The 20281-nt window shown below is 38.8% G+C and overlaps 1 protein-coding gene across 13 annotated transcripts in view; it reads left to right on the top strand.

Moving 5' to 3' along the window:
• Positions 1 to 20281, top strand: part of LOC135717368 (uncharacterized protein CG43867) — a 546523-nt gene that overhangs the window by 504548 nt on the left and 21694 nt on the right. Inside the window, exon 2 of one of the 13 annotated variants that reach the window (XM_065239423.1) lies at positions 1554 to 1751. The exons of 11 other annotated variants lie outside the window; for them this stretch is intronic. The gene's annotated coding sequence lies outside the window, so the exon portion shown is untranslated. Of the gene's footprint in view, positions 1 to 1493; positions 1752 to 20281 lie in introns of those variants that run through there. One more of the 13 variants, XM_065239422.1, reaches the window with a different exon arrangement.

Raw genomic sequence — 20281 nt, forward strand, 5'->3', positions numbered from 1 at the left:
GCAACATCGCTCTGATGAGACAACGAAACCCTACTCCCAAGCCTTCCCATTTTCCTATCCTTCGACAATGTACCCCACTAACCTCGGGTAAGCCGCGAGTATTCGGCCCAACTCCTACTAGACAATGTAGACATTAAGTGAATTTTGTTACTAACAATGAACAATGAATACTTGGCTCCGTAAAGCTTACGCGATTGAGCCTTACAAATAAACGAACTAGATAAAAAAAATCGAGATGGTAGTAAATAAGAATCGGAAAAAATATCTTTGTTTTCAGAAAACGAAACCTTTGCAGATGATGTGAACACGGAACGAAAATGACACGTAAAAACCATTGATTTATATATAAAATCGCGCTGAAAATCCTTTAAAACGTATCTTTTTTTGAGGTGGCTACAGTTCTCCGAAATAGGTGTCTTAAATTATGGTCACATGCAAATCATTGACACATAACTTTCATTTAATTTTTCAAAAAGATATCTTTATTGGACATCCAATGAAATTTAAAGGGTATCACCAATGGCGATTACGTGAAGTTTTGCATCAGTGTAGTAACCGATATATTTTTCAAAATTAAAGAACCCAATTGCTAAAAAAACATGCTCAGACTTAGAATTCTGTTACCAGAATTCAATTGGAAATATCGTCAGAATGCATTTAGGGTTTTTTGCCAGAATTTTTTTGGAAAACTTGCTAGATTTTCCTTAGAATACTCCTCTAGATTTCTTCGGAATTATCACCAGAATGATTTTTAGAATTCCTCAAAATTCCGTTAGAAGATATTTTCGTGCTGTAATATTTCTCGATTTCCCGCTCCATTGCAAAATCTCAACCAAAACGAGCAAAATCAGTCAAGTAAAATATTCGCTTAAACATTGAGACTATTAAGGCGTGGTTTGTATATTACAGAAACAAACCCAGTAGGCTACTCGATGTTTCTCAAGCTCAAAATCCCCTCGCATATAGCAGGTCGGGGAATCCACTTAGGCTTCGACTCGTACTTGGCCGCAACAAATCGCGAACCAAGTCAACTCGTACCGCTAGGTACATGTTAGAGCCATAAATTCTCCCAACTGCACATTGTACGTTCGCATATATGCATGCACGCTGAAGAGATGCAGGGATACAATTCTGCAATTTTCTACCAAAACGCGATTTCCATGTTTTCCATTATCCTCCGCTCGGTGTTGTTTGCTCTCCCTCTCTCTTCCACCATCTCAACCCATAACGCACAACCACGTAACGAATAGGGACACCGTTTGGGTGCAAATGCACGCTGGTCGCAGCACAGTGTGTCACTCCAAGTTGCATTCTGCACAAAATAAATGCGAAAGAACAAAACGGTGAAATCATAAATTCCAGAGCGCGTCTCTCGTTCTAGTTTTAGTTAGCTACACAGAATGCATTTTTATTAACAGACTCTTCGCTTAGAGCCAAATCATAGCAAACCGTAGCTGGCGACAGAAGAAAGAAGGGGACGACATAGTGTGCCATGCCAAGCCATCATCATCACTGTCGCAGAAGAAAAATGCAACTGAAGTGTCATTCTTTAGATCTTTGTGATTAATCGCAGTGTGCCGTGAGCGCGCACGCGGGAAAAAAACAAAAAGAAACAAACGGTTACTTCGATGCAAAAATTTGACTAACAAAGTGTTGGTGTTAAAAATGAGTGAAATAGGAGGAATTACTTACTTGGATTGCTTCACGATGAACATGGAAGGCGAAACCCAGCAACAACGCGAACAGGATGTGTATGTATCTTTTCAACGAATTGTAATTAATTGTATTTGGATATTGATATTGCATAGCAAGATTCGGTTTTTGTTCCGGCGATGGCCATAAATATCCGCATGCACCGTCGTAAATAAACTTGGCGATACAGATAAATTTTGCAAGCGAATTATACCGAACTTCGGAGACACAGCGGCGCGGACGATGGTAGCTGTTGAGAGTAAGAGTATGCGAAACACTGCCATCCATCCTCCGGACAAGTTTCGGACGAAGTTTTTAATGGCTTTTCTCTCCGGATAGAGGCACGTCGTTGGAGCCTCCGTTGTTCCCAGAGCGGAATTAGTGGAACCTAATTTTGTTGGAACTGAAAGTTTTCACACAAAACTGCAGAAACAGAAAACGGAAAAGAACACCACCGGTGCTCTATAAGAAATTTAAGCTTCTTTCTTTAATCTTCCGTCTTACTGTATAATGGGAGAATTCAATCGTGGGAAAAATTTCATTTATCTCCTCTCAGTAACTGATAGTGATACGGAATGGGACGGGTTGCATTTTCTCACCTAACAAATGGATGCTTTCTGTGCTTAGTTCGGGAAGCCGACGACTGCTAGCAGAGCATCAAACCCGGACAAACCCGGCAAGCGCAAAGAAATAGGGAAAAGTGATTAAAGAAAAAGTTTTGAGTTTCAATGCGATTTTTGCAGCTTGCTTTTCGATGCAGAGACGAGGACGTTTTCATTGCCCTTTGTTAACTGGCATTGGTAGATTCGGAATGAAAGTTTTCGTTCAGTATGTTTATCCGTTGGAATGTGATTGGTTGAAGAGCAACTAAACGCTCGCTAGGGAATTCTCCAGAATCCCACTTGGAGATTCTTCAGACTGCCGTCTGGGGATTTTCAGCTTGGAAATTATTCAGAATCCCATCTGAGTCTGTGTATTCTACAAAGTCCCGCCAGAAGGTTCACCAGAATCCTGTCGGTTTTGTTCAGAATCCCACCTAAGGATTCTTCCGAATACCACCTGGTGATTCTCCAGAATACCAACTGGTGATTCTCCAGAATACCACCTGGGGACTCTTCAAAATCCCACCGGGGACTGTCCAGAATCCTGCCTGGGGACTGTCCAGAATCCTGTCTGGGGACTGTTCAGAATCCCACCTGGGGATTCTCCAGAATCCCGCATGGGGATTTTCCAGAATCCCGCATGGGGATTTTCCAGAATCCCATCTGGGGATTTTCCAGAATCCCACCTGGGGATTTTCCAGATTCCCACCTGGAGATTATCCTACCTGGAGATTTTCCAGAATCCCGCATGGGGATTCTGATGAATGTTGCCTGGGGATTCTCCAAAATCCCGCCTGGGGATTCTCCAGAATATCACCTGGGGCTTCGCCACATTTTTGCCTGGGGATCCTACAGAATCCCGCCATGGGATTCCTCATGTTGCATCTTAAGGACTATTAAGATTGCCGTCTGGGATTCTTCAAATTTCCACTGGAGATTCTTCAAAATCCCATCTGACTATTCTTCAGAATCACATCTGGTGATTCTTCAGAAGCCCATCTAGAGATTCTTAAGAATCCCATCTGGGGTTTTTTACTTAATGTGTGAACATTAACAAGCTCAACATAACCCCAATTATTGTTCTTCCGAATTTATTCTTGTGGATTCACCAGAATCCCGTCTAGCGATTCTTCAGAATCCCGCCTCGGCATCAAACGACAAATATTGGTGTCACTTAAGCTGTTTGCTTATTTCTGGAAATGTCCCACGTTTTTCCCAACCCTGCTACTTCCGTAGCACTCTAACAAAGAGCTAAAAGTGTAACTACCCACCGTCGCACCCGTTCCCCACTCACCACCGGGATGTGCAAAAGTTCAACAATGATGAAAATTATATCTGATTCAATTAAATATTTCACGACGACGACAGTCAGCTGCCATCGTTCAACTTCCTGCTAGTTCCTACTTCTGTTCTGGTCTCTGCTCATCGTCCTCTGGCTTGCAATGACTTTCTATGTTGAGTCCCTTTTCCTGACGAGCAAATATCTTCTGGTAGAACGAAAAAAAAAACCTGAATAGAACCCTTGGAAAAATCGTGGCGTAAAAAACATACAGCAGATAGGTACTACCTAACTGGAAAAAGATGGTGATGAGGTAATCTCGCACTTCTGCGAGCAAAAGGCACCGTCAACAATCATCGACTCAACAGGGAGCCGTCGACGTCGGTCGTCGCCGTCGTCTTGGTGAAAGCGCCAGCGCTTGCTTCGTGAGTCGCCTTTGTTTAGTTTATTCTCAGTTTTAATGGTAATTGAAATCGGTTGGATTTTTTTTCCAGTCGGCACTTGGCATAGCAAACCATGAGCAAAAGCACTAGGAGGGAGCTGATGGCGCGCTGTATTTTTAATTCAATTAGGAAATTAAAGAGATAAACTTGATTGAGATTAATTTTGCTCTTCAAATTTTTCCATAGTATAGCATTATCGATTTAGTAGTGAACAGTGTACGATTACGTCAATTCACGCGTAAATATTCACTTTTATCACGCACATTACCGTTTGCTTTTATCTCCGCCGCTCTCAAATGGCTCAAAATGGCCTACTTATTCATACGTGTCATCGCACACATTGTGCTCCGCAGTGCTTCTCTCCAGTGGGAATGGTCGCAGCCAGCCATGAATCCAATAGAACGGGCTACTAGGACGATAGGTACCTTCTCTTCTATGCATAGAAATAGCAGAAGCCACTACAGCTTCAATTCCCATGGCAATGCAGCTCAGGCATGATGTGGAACGACCGCAACCGGACCGCATCATCCTCTCCGCCATCGATTCATTTTCACAGTCGAATGAGAAAAAGGCTCCCCGAGGCTCTGAGGCTGTGAAAACTACTGAAAACCATAGAAACCGGTAACTGCATCAGATTAGTCTCCCGGGAGGAAGTGATGCTTTATTAATATCACACAGCCATATCCGCTTTTGCTTGCTGCTGCTGCTGCTCCCTTGTCGGCTTTCGGATGCGCTGCAATCTCCGGTAAAGAGAGTTTACAGCATCGTACACGTGTGTGTGTGTGTCTGTTGTAGTAGGGAGTACTCGTACATATAATTGCAAGTTATGGAAGGCTTTCCGGAATGCAATTTTGCCAGAGGCGGTTGTAAAATTGCGTTCCTGAGAAAATATTGCATTGTATTCTCAGTGGGAATGTTTGGTGCAATACATTTTTCAAAGCGAAGGAATCAACCCGAGAAACAAAGTAGGCACCTGAGCTGCGTAGCCATTCAAATACTTTTGAAATTTGCATGGCACGCTGTGACATTTAGGGTAGAATTGATAAAGATATATTGCCATTAACATCCTGCGTCAGATTATTTGACAACCGCAGCTTTAATAGCAGGTTGTCAGGTCAAATGCTATTTGATTTCCCGAGTTAGCATCCAAACGCTTCTGTTAACTCTCAAACCGGAATGCTATTTCACTTGGAGGCTAACAAAGAGCAACGTTCACGTTCTTTTATTTATCGCGATAAAGTAAAAAGTACGAAACTGATGGAACGGAAAAGTTCAAAGCAGCAGTATAGTTTCGAATGTAGCTGCTGGTTTTATTTGACTTCCATGGTGGAATCGTCAGTCAGATAAGCGAACAACGGACAGACAGGCAGACAGATGAAAACCGTCAGCGATATTATGAATAAAGAAGTACTGCACAGTGCAATGGGGGACAACGAAACGGTCAAAACTGATGCAAAACGAAATAGGTGAAAATGTTTTTGTTTTACATAGTTTTGTTTCTTGATACAGAATCAGAAAGAGTTTATTAAAATTTATTTACTCTATTTAAAAAAAATGGTTCTTGCAGTTTGATCTTCAAATATTGCATTATGTGGGGTCTTTCTGATTCTGTATCAAGAATAAAATAATCTATTCAACTATTTGATATATTAACATTTGAAGATTGCATATTTTTTGAGTAAAAATATTTCCAACAGCAAAAATGTGCGCCATAATTTTCGCCACAACTCTGAATACCACTTTTTTGAAACATTTGAAACAAAAAGTAAGAATTGAATAAAAAGATATCATTAGAGGCATCCAAATTAAAAGCAGGAAAATAGCTCTGGCATGGTCAAATAAAGAGCTAAATATATGGTGTCTTCAGCAAAATTGCTTGAAATAATTGGATTTGAGGAAATACCTCAAGTCCCCTCATCAATTAATGTATGAGCTGGGTAAAGGAATGCGAGTTTGATTAGTACTGCCGCATTAATGGCCCCCGCTCAATTTCAACTTCTATTCAATTTTCACACTGCCGTACTCTAGCGGAACTAACATCAACCTATCCTTTTCAGCGATCAACGACGTTACATGAATTAAAATAAATTGCGAGATCTTTTAGCAAGCACCAATATTTTCAACAAACTCCAGAGAACATCTAAGAAATTTAGATATTTTTAGATAGTTTCATGATATTCAGTGAAGTTCCGAGTACTTTCCGGGCGATCAGATAACTTCAGAGCAATCTCATTAACTTAAGGACATTCGCAGTGGCTTACAAGGAGTTTTATGATCCAAAAACTTCAGAAGCGCCAAGGAATTATGAATATATGTCAGAAAATTAGCCGGAACATTAAGCAAATTTAGAGAATTTCAGGAAAGCATAGAAAACTTCAGGAATGTTCCCAGATAAGTCAGGGAAAATTAGTGATTTAAGGCAAAGTTCCGTGAGCGCTTATAAAGTTTATTAAACTTTAGGAATTGTGGAAGCAGCGCCGGTATTGTAGTGGTAAGCGTGATTGCCTCAAACCCCAAAGGGCATGAGTTCAATCCCAGTCGGCACCGCTGGGATTTTCTGAAGCATAACATCTCTGATCACGCCTTCCTTCGGGAAGTAAAGCCGTTGGTCCCCGGTCCATGAATAGATGGGTTGATAGGTAGGGTCCAGGTATTGGAGCCGCCTCCCTTGTGTCGGTAGCATTAATACTGTACGAAAAACAAGATCGACGGTTAACAAATCAATAAAAATTGTGGAAAGATCAAGGCAAATCTATTAATTTCAGTAAAATGTCGGGATCTTATAAAAAATACTTAAGGGGGCAGCCTTTAAGGAAATTCAGACGTCTTTTGGGCAGTTTTAATAACGTCAGTGAAGTCTAGACAATTGATGAAGTTATCAATTAGTGTCGATTGCAGGAGCTTAAAGAAGTACCAGAAGTGCAGAAATCTTGGGAAACAATCCGAGAACTTTATAAAATTCTATGGAACTTAAGGGAAAATCCGAGAACTTCTCGAACTTCTGCAAATGGGGGAGCATTTCAAAGACTAAACTTCTAGTTCCAAAAATAGGGGGAATTTCGGGAGGAGTTCTGTTCTATTAGTTTCAGAAAATTAGCGGGAACTTTTAAGAAGTTTAGGACTTCAGAGATGTTAGGAAAATTATTGAGGTCTTTACATAAGGTCAAAAGTTCACGGAAGCTTAAACATTTTTAAGGATTGTCCAATTAAATTTAGAGCAGTACAACAAACTTCATGAGAACTGCAAAAACTTTAGAGAGGTTTTGATAACTTCAGGATAGAGCAGCGAATCTCAGAGCAGTTTCGTTAACATTAGAAAAATTGCATACATTTTAAAGGGGTTTCGAAAACCTCAGCGAATTTTTAAAACTTAAGAGAAGATCCATGATCGTTAGGAAAATTAAGGAAACTTTGGGAAGTCCGAAAAAAAACAGGGAAGTTTATAATTATGATGAGAAGTATTGTGAGTATCACACCTAAACTAAACTAAAAAAGAACGAGAGAGAGAAGGATTAGTAATTTCCATTTAATTCCCTACCTTATTTGCTTATCCTTGACAGATACGTGTATTTTGTCTACAATGTGCAGACTTCTTCAGTGTCTTGTACTAAAAGTCGAGTTTCAGTACAAGACACTGAAGAAGTATGCAAATTGTAGACGAAATACGCGTATCTGTCAAGGGTAAGCAAATAAGGTAGTGGAATTAAATGGAAATTACTAATCTTTCTCTCTCTCTTTATACAGGTATTCCACTAAGACGCCCACATTCATCAGGATAAAAAAGAATTTTAAGGAAGTTTTATTTCCTTCAGGAAAATTTTGGCAAATTTCAAGTAGTTCTGAAGACCTGTAGAATGGACTATTATCCCATATTCATCGAAGATTTCTCATTAAAATTCACTTGGAGTTCTCCTTAGTATTTCGCTGGAACTATCTTCCGAATTCAATTTTCTTTGAAGTTCCCTCAGTAAGAAACCCTTTGGAAAGATTATCTGAATTGATGAATATATATTATTTTGGAATAAAGAGAATTTCAGGGCTGGTAGCAATCACTGCTGTTAAAAATAGTTATTTTAGTGACCATTTTGATGAAATAAGTGACCAAATAGTGACTTATACTTGTAAAAATAGTGACTAAAAAGTGACCTAAAAGTAAATTTTAATGAAAACTCTTAGGAATTTCTGATGAGCTTTAGAGGAAAATTCCAAGGGCATTCTGAGCATAATTTCATAAAGTTTGTGGGAGGAAAACGAGCTCCGATCAAATCGACTGCATCGTTAAATGATTGTGCGGCTTCGGCTTGTGTCGTTAGGGATCAACTTTCTGATGGCTGTGTTAGGGGTGAGCACCTTGCGGTCGAAGAAAATGTATGGGAAATTTGAATATTTCCATATTTCTTCATTGTTAACTATTTAAATATTTAACAATTATAATGTGTGACATACCACACAAATGTTATAACACTGGTGAATCGATCGACAATCAAATCATCAAAATCCATTGATCATTGGTCAAGTTATTAGCATTTAAAGTCTGACCAATTTTCGTTGCATTTCCCTGAATTGGCACCCTTCCCGAAAGACGTAGTCGTACGTCGAAAAAAAAATCTGAACCATAAAAAAACGAATTTATTTCCGGACGAAGTCTACAAAAATCTCACAGAAGATGTTGGAAGATGAATCCTAAGGAAGCCAGAAGCACTTCTAGGGGAAGTCACAGAAATTGGACATTTATAGACTTACACAAAAATCGTTCATCTCCCTTGTAGCATGGTTGTCGCAAATAATTTTTTTTTTTAAACTTCTATACGATTTATTTCAGTCATAAACAGGTTGCTGCAATTGCTGTGGCAAAAGTGTGCTACTCGGGCTGGGCAAACAATTTCTATTTTGAAATGTTTCATACTAAATAATTGCGCGCTCAAATTAACTCAAATGTTGCATAGTCTCTAAATCTATATTGGATTCGAGTCTCATCGGGTTACATTTGTCTTAGGAAAAGTGGTAGAAGTAGCCTTAATGCTCATGGAGTTGTGGAGGGGTACACGACGTTAGGCATACGGACGTTAGGCATAATGTACGATAGGCATAATGGACGTTGGGTATAAAGGACGTTAGGCATAATGGACGTTAGGCATAATCTACCCGATAAATTCTAGAAAGATGATAATGGGGACCGTCTATTGATTGCTGACTTCGGTGACAATAATGAAAGAGCCTTAATTTTTTGGAACTCATGAAAACTTGCGACGTCTTGGACAGGCAAAGTATTGGGTTACAGATGGTACGTTTGCCACAGTTCCTTGATTGTTTCGGCAACTCGTCACTGTTCATGAAAGTATCGCTCCTTTACATCAGCAGACGGTTCGGCTAGTTTTCATTCTAATGACAACAAAAACAGAATCGTTGTATCGAAAAGTATGGCAGGAAATCCTGGCAGCAGCAGGTATGTTTTTTTGTTATTGAATGAAAAACCACAGAATTAACCATTCTTGATTTCATGAGCTGTTCTTTGGCATCATATTTTATTCAACCTTGGCTGGTTTTTTGTTATTAAATGAAAAATCACAGAATTCACCATTCTTCATTTCATGAGCTGTTCTTCGGCATCATATTTTATTCAACCTTAGCTGTTTTTTTTTTTGTTATTGAATGAAAAATCACAGAATTCACCATTCTTTATTTCGTGAGCTGTTCTTTGAGGAAAACCTTTTCTTCTTTGACAATAGCAATGTGTGTGTAAAAATATATTACAACAAATGTGTGATTTTTTTTTATTTCTAGATGCGATTGATTTCAAGATATAGTTCAAAACTATGCTGAGTTTTCATTGCCAGATTACTTAACCGCTATCGCTACTAATCTTGGATCTAAGTAAATATGTAGCTACGTCACATATGATTTGATGGATAATGGATTCCAAACTGTGCTTATTAAATAAACTATGTTTGTTTAACTTGTATCATTTTTTATTCAACGCTTAGTGTAATTTCAGCATTGTTTACCATGCTCGAAACAGGTTTCTAGAGTTACACAGCAGCAAGGTATTTTATGCCTAACGTCCATTATGCCTAACGTATATTATGCCTAACGTCCATTATGCCTAATGACTCTATGCCTAACGTCCATTATGCCTATCGTCCGTATGCCTAACGTCCGTATGCCTAACGTATTTATGCCTAATGGGGTACACTCGTTGTGGAGAATATCGAGCTAGGAAGAAATCGAGTAACTTAGAGTTGACTGTAAAATGAAAAAGTTAAAGAGTTGACAAACATTTAATATATATGTGACTTAAAAATCTGGGGTACACACTTAGAAAAAAAGATGTAAATTTAGGTGCTCTGAGACTGACATTTACGAGCGTCAATTTTGACATAAAATAGAGTCATAACAGACGTGAAATTCAACTCAATCCAACGTGCTTTTCGTCGAATAACGAACTTTTCAGTCTCAGAGCACTTAATTTTACATGGCATGTTTGTTTACGTCTCATCATTTATGTTAAAGATGGATTCCGTCACGTGTAAAATTAGGTATTTCTAAGTGTGTAGGTTTGAATCCTAAAGTTGTACCACACCGTACAGTACGTGATAGTCTGTATATTCAATAGTACCTAATGATCGGTACGCTTTATCCACTGAACTGAAGATGTCCGTTGAAATATAGCGTGCGATCAAATTCAGCTTCTTCAATGGAACCACGAATTTCAGCAAGTTCAAGTCAGAATAATCGAAACTGGTTGCATTATTCACGTGTAACTGGGGAGATTTAATGTTCCATTATGTGAATGCTGTACGTATATGACATGCGAGGGATAATGTTCAATGTGTGCGAATGTAAGATTTACCATCGGAGGTTCCAGACCACGATAATTCGGGAGAGATTCCATACGGCGCTACGTTTCGACATATACACAGATGTACGAGAAAATTCCCACCTCTCTGCTCTTCCTCAATCCTATGACGGGAATAAAAACATGTGTTTCTCATGCAAGACGGTTGAATCTAACAACAGAGTAGAAGTAGTAGGTTAAACAGTTATAATGCGCCCTCCTTAAGGAAAAGCAAATACATTTTAACAGTTTTCACTTGAATTCACTGAATAATCACGTACAACCATCTTCAGTGGCACTTTACATAGAAGTAATTATTTTTTTCGACATCACTAAAATTCTGGGTTCTTCAATTAGGTGGGACAATATGCTTCATCTTTCAACCAATATGCTCCCACAACAAAGAGACTGTATGCTCTACTCTAAACGGATAGTACACCAGTCACCAAAGGTGTGACATACTCCAGAGCATTAATTTTTGACGTCTCATAAGGCACAAAGATGGAGTAAACACTTTCTTAAATATGCTTACCAAATTGGCGTAAAAAATAACACCGGAAGGGTGCTTCCCATTAAATACTTGGATTGCCCATTAGTATTGTATTTATATCAAGGCTGAAATCGTAAAAAGGCAAAGGGGGCATTTTGCCCAGGGGGCGTTTCATACCTTCCGCACCCGACGTACGATGGTAAAGTGGGAATTCCAAAATTGGTCGGTATGGGTTTCGAGGCACGCTAGCTTTGAAGGTAGATCTTAATGATTCATCATGAAAAGTTAGAAGGGGCTGTGGACTTGTAACCGGAAATCTATAATACCTGTGAAATATTCCCAATTAAAAACGTTGTTCAGGCCAATTTTAAACAAATTTGTCCCACTATACCCGCGCATGGGATGCGTCAAGCGGAAGATGAAAAATTGCAGAATGCAAACATAAAAGCTATGACTCATGGCGAGCGTTTTCCGACGTGGCTCTTCCGAAGAATAGGTTGGTACATATGTACGGGAGCCGGCAGAAAAATAGAAATGATTGAATTCTTTTGTTTGTTTTGCTGTGCGCAGTTTTTCGTACTACTCCACGTTTTACGGTTGTCATGGTTGTCGACCTTTTGATGTTGCATCATGGATGAATCTTTTGTTTGGAGAAAAATATCAAATCGATTCAACGAACTTCCCGTCGTTGCCAAAAAGAAAAGTTATCGTCCCATCAATTCGATACGGAGTCCAAAATACGCTAAGCCTGACGTAATCTTTGCCATTCGTATGCCTCGAACATCATAAGGTAATGTGATTAACTGAAATTTTTACATCGTCCTGGTTCGAGCAGGCCTTGAATCGACATCACTGACGAGCTCCACGCCAACTTTGACCGGTCGATTGCTGGTTAAGATTGAAATCATTTTCGGACTCCCCACTACAGGGCCATAAATACTAATTCCTTTTCTCCACCTTTAGTAGGGTTGGGTGTGACCTTTGACATTAGTCGGTTCCTGCGCTCTACCAAGGCGCGGCGCTACATGTCAAACTTAATAAAACAAAAAGAAACAACACAACACCCCAATGCGCTCCATGTTCCGAATTTTCCGTTCGGTCAACGATGACGAGCAGATTGTCAAGCACATTTGCATAAATATCCTATGTCATGGCATACTGGCAAAGCAAGCCCCGCTGAGAAGTCACCGTCTCCTAGGACATCTTACCGAGCTGCAGCTGCATGGCATGTCAAAATTAAGTTCTCACCAGCAGCAGCAGCCCACCTTCCAAATCACATCACCACCCAACAACGACGGAAAGCTTCCTGAGCAATTTCCGACCTATCCGAGAAGGGTTTCTTTCTTGTTTGCTTTTCTTTTTCGGTTGCTTTGCTGCAAACGATAGTAAGCATATTTTTTGGATACCTAGGTTCTCCCCGCTGGGGAAAAAGGGTGAGTCGAAGTAGTTTCTCCGTGCTAGAAGGAGTGCAATCAACGAGTTGTTTTCCATTCCTGCACCTAATGACTCACAATTTTGGTCTAATGAGAAAAGTGATTTACGGTAAATATCACTTTTTCGAGGGTCATTTCTCTAATGATATCGAAGTACCTTTAGGTAGTTGTTGCATTACAAGTCTTACAGTGTTTATCGAAGCAAGCGACATCCGATTAGTCACACCTCGTCTTGATAGGGTCATTGGTGTCAGGCACCGCATGCTGTTTGTTGATGCGTAACCGTGACAACCGACTACTGCGTGACAAATGACGCTCCATCTGCCCACATTTAATTAGATCAACTTTACACTAATGAAAAGTGGGAGACAGAAAAACAACAAACCGCCGGATGACACCCGATCCAGTTACTCCTAAAGCCGCATCACTCCACCACCCAGTCTCGTCAGATCCACAGAATCGAACGATGAGAAAACAAAAACCCTCACGTATCACAAACAGCAGCTTCACAAATAGACCGAGCTAACTGCACTTAACTTAATAATAGTAATACAAATAACAGCGCCAGGAATAGTAATAATAACTTTATTGCTTTTTCTTCTTTGGAGATTTTTCGTCTTTGGGGAAATTCGCTTCGTCTGCTGGTGCGGGCTCAATTTTTCCGTGCGTTTTCCGTCTGTACATAATTCATTTCTATCTGAGATCCCTTGAGCGAAGGAGCATGGGGCACTGAGTTGGGATGAAAACAAAACTGCCGGGAAAGTATAGGATGATGGTGCGTGCATGGCGCCACTCTACCCACCTCACCACCGCACAAGCTACACCATGACGAATGTGTTGTTTCGGCTTGTATGAATCATGAATCAGACAACATACATTTGAAAAACGAGAACTGTCAAATCTACTTATGCACAAATTTGCCTTTAACGATGCCGGGAGAAATCCGATACGTGTGCCTACTTTGGCTGCAATGAGGCACACAAACATGGCAGCACGGAAATGCACGGTTGGGCAGGAGCAGTAGGCCGAGGAAAATGAGGAGGAAAAATTGAGTGGATTATTTTCCCCAGTGTGCAAGGCGCTCCACTGTGGTTTGATTGATTGGTTGGATGTATGACGAGCGACCGAAAAAGTGTTATTTGTTATTTTAAAATGCAATTTGCAAAACCCGTCGGTGATAAATCAGATGTGATTGTGATGTTCTCTTGGCTGGAAGAAATCGAAGGCTTAAAACGAGGACTGAAGACTGAAACATCCGCGTTTATATTCGGCCCATGGGGTATTGAAACAAGAATATTATCCGAACTTGCATGAACATCGAGTTTTGTTTTTCGTCGAACGTTGGGCAATAGCAAAAGAAACACGAAGTTTGAAAATATTTAATCGTGCTTTTAACCCCTTTTTTAACAAAAAATAGAATAGAATAAATTGAAAGCCTAAGTTTCAGATTGATAACTCACGTTACGTCTGCACCAATTTGAACCATTTTAGCGTCAAATTGAAGATACGTTCTTATAAACTAATCAGTTTACCTCATTCTTTGATTTGGTCCTACGATTCTGAAATGAATGAATCATGGTCATATTAAATGTATAAGAGCTCATTGGCCACATCAGGACATGTTCCAGGTATCCCCGATGAAATGACCAGTTTCTAACTTTTTCTAAAACCCATCATGCGATGCAACAAATTACATAAGAATTCAAAACTAGGTTCATTGGTGATCATCTTCAAAAATTGGACAATTAGTGCATACATGACGCGATTTGTTGATTTGAAACATAGGCTTTCAAACGAACAAAAATCCGTGGTTGTGAACAGTACAAGATTGAACTTGGGTAGAATCCATCCAACTCAGTAAAAACTGAACCTACCAAAAAATGGTTAAATTATGTTAGGAGTTACAAGATGACAAATGGACAACATCGACCTGAATCCGATCGAATTGGTTTGTTGCAGATAAAGTAGTCAAATGCGATCCGTCCTCTAGTTTGCTTTCGAGAAACTTTAAGGCTGCCATTTATTTGAACATTAGGTTATGATTTTTCAGAGTTAAACAGGCTACTTACAAAACGGGTTCTCTTTCGTATGCGAACCTAACTTTCTTCCCTGCAACAACCCGAAATTGTGGGTATCTTATCCTAGTCAATAAAATTAATTAGGATTAGCGAAAACATATTACTTGAACAACTCTCGATCTTACATTCAATTATTCCAGTTCAGAACTAGCTTTCTGTTCTGAGATATAATCGCGCAAAATGAAATTCTAAATTGTGAACACGTTTGTTTTCTGTCCTTCGTTTCAACTCACTCTCTCTTTTTTGACACCACTTCGATCGTGCAGCGTTCCCAGTTACACCTCTCCGTTGCCCAATCGAGGGGCTTTCTCAACATGGTTCATTTCCCGACTTTCAACTCCAACTGAGTTTAGTTTTTAAATTTTGATAGTTTTGAAACAGAGGGTTTAGACCCTCTTCCTTTAGGTAGACAATCGTCCATACAATAAGCCATATCAGCTCATTTTAGCAAGGCTTCTTTAAAAATGAGTAAACGAGAAAATGCACTTCAAAATTGAGCAACCTAATCTTAAAAAATCCAGCATTTTACGAGCGCTTATGGCCGCCACAATCTGGCTGAGTTTTTGGTAGGGAACATATGATTTGACGTTTGGGTTGTGTCGTTTGACTGGTAAACGTTCAAATTTGATCGTTTACACGTCAAACGACACAAGCCAAACTTCAAATCTTATGTTCCCTACCAGAAACTCAGCCAAATTGTGGCGGCCATGAGTGATCGTAAAATGCTGGATAGTATTCAACTCTGCCTAACTCGATATTGAAGGGACGATTCAGTGAGAAAAGTGATCGTAGTAGCCTGGATTTGCATCGAGTTAGGGATAGTTCACTGCATTTGAGAAAATCCAGCATTCGCAAACATGAAACTCTTTCTGATTTGCTTTGACGCTCTTATACGAGCTTACGTCTGCTGTCAACTTAGTGTTCTTTGAAGCGCTTCTACAATTATTAATTGAAAGCTTTCTATACCAACCAATGTTCAAAGAAAATTCACATCTTTTCATGCCTATGGAAATATGACCTCGTATATGACATCTGTAATTGATCAATTTCAATGAAGATGCACTAATTTCACTATTTTGTAATTTTCTGTTTTAAGGGGAAGTTCACCAATCCGAAAAAAAACAATTACGTTTTGATTTTTCTAAAAATATTGTTGATTAAAAATCTAACTAAATCACTTTTTTCTTGCATAAAGCTGGACTCAAATAATCACAAATCATCGACCTTTTGGTTTTGCAGAGAGTCCAATTTTTTTCATGATGAGATATAAAAAAATATTTTTACATGTAAATTTTCTAAAAAATCTAAGAAAAACTGATTTTCTTGGAATTTTGAAAAAATTCCAAAATGTTTTGAAAAATGGAAACGTGCAAAAAAAACATTTTCTGCCGTAAACTTCCCTTTAAGGAAAATATTCAGAAAACCGAAAAAGTCCATTTTTCAAGATTTTTTTTAAAGACGCGTTTGTATTTATTTAAATAAGTTCAAAATTTTACTAAAAGATGGTTGTCTACAATTAGTAAATTTTAAAGTGTCTATTGTGTGCAATATCAAAAAAGTTATAGTATATATTTAAGAATCATCGGCTCTGTGAAGTTAAATCGATTGAGTATTGTCAAATAAATTATTAAACAATCATGCGTTTTTTTTTTAATTAGGCCGGAACAAATATCAAGTTTTTCTTTTGTTACCTCCCCCTTCAAAATTTTGGAATATCACCAAGGGGGAAATAAAATAAAACTTTCAGTGTATATTTATTTTTCGCAAATTCATTTCGGTATGGATACTCGCTTTGCTAGATTCTATTATGTTCTTGTTGTTGTTGTATCACCTTGTTCTTTTAAAGAATTTTCACATACATTGGTACTTGACCAGTACGGCATGACAGGTCTTTGAAATCGGATCAGCCGGTTTCAGTTGTTGAAAACGGATTTCATCGAACATCATTCCTAATCTTGTTTGGCAATTCACTAGGTAAGCCGCCTTCAATCTGATCGATCCCTCTTGTTCGTTGCGCACATCTTCGTCTTGTTCCACTCGGATCACTATCAAGAACCATTTTCATTGGGTCGTTATCCGACATTATTACGATGTGCCCAGCCCACCGTAGTCGCCAGATTTTTGCATTCGATCTACATTTCTTAACTTACAAACCTTCTGCAATGATACTTAATGATTCACTTCTTTTCTACAGTGATTCAACAATTTCCGAGCTAAATCCAATCTTTTCAAAATTGGTTTAAAATGTTTAGAAGTGAGACCAAATCAGAAACGATTCAGGAAATTCCTGAGGTGACACTTTTCAAAGCAGATTCAAAACTGAGTCTGAACTTTTTTGAAGTGAGTTCAAACTTTCGAAGAAGTCATCAATATTTTTCTAACTGAGCCTAAACTTTTCTGTTATGTTATTCAATCCTTTTTTAAGTTGTCAAAGCTTTCCTGAAGTGATTCAACATATACCGAATCCAAGCTTTAAATAATTAGTTTTGCTTTTTCTGAAGTTAGGCAACATTAGCTGATTAATCCTTTTCCTAAATGAATAAAAGGTTTCCTGCATTGATTCAACTTTTTCCGAACTAAAACCAAACTTGTCAGAGCGGGTTTGACATTTTTTTGTTAACTGCTTTGGCATTTGGCAAGTACACAATCTTGCTTAGTGAAAGTGTAGAAAGTTTTCCGAAGTGAACCGACAATTTTTTTTAGCCTAAATTTTCCAAATGGTGCCCAACCTTTTCTGAAGTGGTTCAAAACCTTCCTTAGGAAGTCCAAACTTTTCTGTTGAGTGATTGAATTATATTGAATGTTAGTCTGAGCTTTCGTGAAGTGATTTACCTAACTTTTAACGTAGATTCCGCTCCCTTAGATCCCTTCCTCGTTCTTGTGAGATTCACATCCTTTGAAAATTAGGCTGAGATTTTAAAGAATGGACTTTCGTTTGTTCATACCTGATGGTAGATTTTTTTAAGTAAGCACAATTGTTGAGAAAGTTGGGTTTACATTCACAAAAAGTACGTATTTTTATAGAAATGTGGATTTTATCAGTCAAGTTGGATTTTGGCTCCGTCCTTTGAAAAACAGGCTTGGATGTTATAGAATAGATCTTTGTGAGTTCATACGTGATGGTGGATTTTTTTAAAGCCAGGTTGGATTTCGGTTCAAACTTTTGAAATTTGTGCTTGGATTTTATAAAATGGAACTTGCTGAATACCGGAAGGACGCACCTGGTTAATATTCACAAAGGTTTTAGTAGAAAATTAATTTATCTGTTTTGCCGAACTGAATTTTGGCTTCTATCTTTGAAAAATAAGCTTGTATTTTAATAGATGTTGCTGAATCCATACGTGAGGGTTGAATTTCTTCAAGTTTTGAGAATACCGAGTTTAAATTCACAAAAGTACGTACTTCCACAAAAACTTTGATTTTCTGTTCTGCCAAGTTGAATTTCGGCTCCGATCCTTGAAAACAGACTTGAATTTTATAGAACGAACTTTGCTGAATCAATACGTGATGGTAAATTTTTTGAAGCATGCACATTTTTTTAGAAAACTGGGTTTGAATTCTCAACAGAACGTATTTTCATAGAAATTTGGGTTTCTTGTTTAGCCAAGTTGAATTTCGGAGTGGATTTTACCGAATTTTACGTATTCTCATAAAAATTTGGTTTTTCGTTTCTGCCAAATCTCATATCTTTGAAAAATAGCCTTGGATTTTTTAGAATGGACCTTGCTGAATCCATACGTGAAGGTTGAACCGGGTTTGTAATTCGAAAAGGTTTTTTGTTGTTTTCCTTTTCTGCTAAGTTGGATTTTGACACATACAAAGCCAGGTTTAAATTGACAAAACTACGTATTTTTGTTAAAATTTGGTTTTTATGTTCAACCAAGATGGATTTTGGCTCCTTCCTCTAAATATTACGCTTGGATTTTGTTGAATAGACCTTCCTAAATCCATACGTCTAGTTAGATTCAGGGAGGAAGTATCGAAAACAGAACGTTTTTTTTTTCATAAGAACTGTTACGTTTGTGGTATTCCACTTGATGGTTTATCCGGTATTTATCAATACCCAAAAATCAATTGCTTTGATCCTATTCATCTACATTATTGAAAGGATACAAAAACTTATGCGCGAAATGTCTTGTTGATAACTCGAGTGTTACACATAATAAAGTCAACATTTGTGGCATTAGAAGAATATAAGGCCAAAGCGAAGGCTAAGAAAAATTTTAGCGTTTGAAATATACGGTTTAGATATAATGTAAAACGAATTTCAAATGGTTTTTTTTTTATCCTTCCCCCCCCCCCCCTTGACTGGTGCGAGCCCCGAGTGACAAAAGAAAAACTTGTGATTTGTTCCGGCCTTATAAAGATTGAAAAAGGATATTTTGAGATATTTGAGTATTTAACTCTTTTTGGAATTCTCACTTAAATTATCTAAAAACAGTAGAAGGGTATGTGTCTAGAGGCACGAACGGAAGCTTGACGTAGGACCGCTAGTGGATGGAACAAATAAAGGGTGATACGGTCAAAATTTGGTCAAGGGAAAACGCGTATAAATCGGTGAAATCGTTTATTTAAAAAATCAAATTAAATTTCTTTTTCAAGTTCAATTAGTATAAAATTCAGGAAAAATATTCAGTTAGGCTTCCGCTTTTCCAAATCCGAATTGCCGGGCCTTACGCTTGACCCCTGCCATCAGATTTTGTACAGCCACCTTGTCCACCTTCTTCGCCGCAGAAAGCCAGTTTGCCTTGAACTGCTGCTCGCCCTTAGCAGTTTTTTTGGTCTTCTTTAGGTTCCGCTTGACAATAGCCCAGTATTTCTCAATTGGGCGGAGCTCTGGCGTGTTGGGAGGGTTCTTGTCCTTGGGAACCACCTGCACGTTGTTGGCGGCGTACCACTCCATGGCCTTTTTACCGTAATGGCAAGATGCCAAATCCGGCCAAAACAGTACGGAACAACCGTGTTTCCTTCAGGAAAGGCAGCAGACGTTTATTCAAACACTCTTTCACGTAAATTTCTTGGTTGACAGTCCCGGAAGCTATGAAAATGCTGCTTTTCAAGCCACAGGTACAGATGGCTTGCCAAACCAGATATTTCTTTGCGAACTTTGACAGTTTCATGTGCTTGAAAACATCTGCTACCTTTCCCCTTCCTTTTGCCGTATAAAACTCCTGTCCCGGAAGCTGCTTGTAGTCGGCTTTGACGTAGGTTTCGTCGTCCATTACCACGCAGTCAAACTTCGTCAGCATCGTCGTGTACAGCCTCCGGGATCGCGCTTTGGCCGTCGTATTTTGTTTATCATCGCGATTTGGAGTCACTACCTTCTTGTAAGTCAATAGTCCGGCTCGTTTTTTGGCTCGATGCACGGTTGTAGACGATACACCCAGCTTATTTGCGGCATCTCGGAGAGAGAGGTTAGGGTTTCACTT

The sequence above is a fragment of the Ochlerotatus camptorhynchus genome, unplaced genomic scaffold (assembly GCF_037179485.1).
Source record: "Ochlerotatus camptorhynchus isolate MF236.1 unplaced genomic scaffold, CSIRO-AGI_Acam_v1.1 ptg000055l, whole genome shotgun sequence".
In the NCBI taxonomy this organism is placed as follows: Eukaryota; Metazoa; Arthropoda; class Insecta; order Diptera; family Culicidae; genus Ochlerotatus; species Ochlerotatus camptorhynchus.